This window comes from Egretta garzetta, unplaced genomic scaffold, assembly GCF_000687185.1.
Source record: "Egretta garzetta isolate BGI_Z169 unplaced genomic scaffold, ASM68718v1 scaffold85, whole genome shotgun sequence".
NCBI lineage: Eukaryota > Metazoa > Chordata > Aves > Pelecaniformes > Ardeidae > Egretta > Egretta garzetta.
Genome location: NW_009259718.1, coordinates 3,675,126 through 3,676,026, shown reverse-complemented (window position 1 = coordinate 3,676,026; position 901 = coordinate 3,675,126).

Sequence of the window (901 nt, the reverse complement as noted above, 5' to 3'; positions counted from 1 at the left end):
AGCCCCACTGGGGCTAACCCGCCTTTTCTCTCTCTCCAAAGCGTCTGGCAGAGAGAGGAGTCTGAGCCAGACAGATCACTCCCAACTCAAAAAAATTGCAGCATGACCATTTGCCTAGGAAGACGCCTGGTACCAGGCTGGACCGTCCTTCCTTATCTTGGTTCTGTCTCAGTGTCTGCCTGAAATTGCATGACATGGTTGAAGCAGACAAGTCCACCTCACACCTCTGCTTGCGTTTCTCTAGGAGTTAGTGGAGAAATGGGTATAATTTTCAATAAAATACTTGGCTAGCTGAGTAGTTAAAGAGCTGTGGAGTCCAGACATGCTCCCCAGAGTGGGCTAGTTGGGCTTTTTGGGTGCTGCTCCACTACCTGTGGTCTGAGGATCCTGGAGTGCATTCATCACCTGTGTGCCTGAAGCTCCTGAGGGAAAGGGCCATGGGCCAAGAAGGCCTCTTTATGTTCCTGTTGAGATAACGAAAAGCTGGCCAGGTAGTGAAGCCCTCTGCTCAAATCAAGAGAATCTCCCTTCCTAAACAATAAGAGCTTCATTTTTGTGCCACCACCTCCTTGTTTGAGCAGCCGCATCCCAGTGACCCATACGGGAGAAAGCACCTGTATGACTCTACTAGTGAGGCTTTCATCTGGGGTGGCTTGCAATGACTGTCCAAGAGCCGTACCACAGTCCTCCATGGCTGTTCAGAGAGCGCATGAAGAGCATTCCCTAGCTCGATGAAACCTGAACAGATTGAAGGTCATGGGAGATGGGACCTGGTGGACTCACGATTACATTAGTAAGTACATCCTTAGCCGGAGAAGAGTGACAGAGAGCCCTGACATCAATGGGAGATCTATCAGGAAAACGTGAGGGCCAAGAGAAGCAATAAATGAATGAATGAACA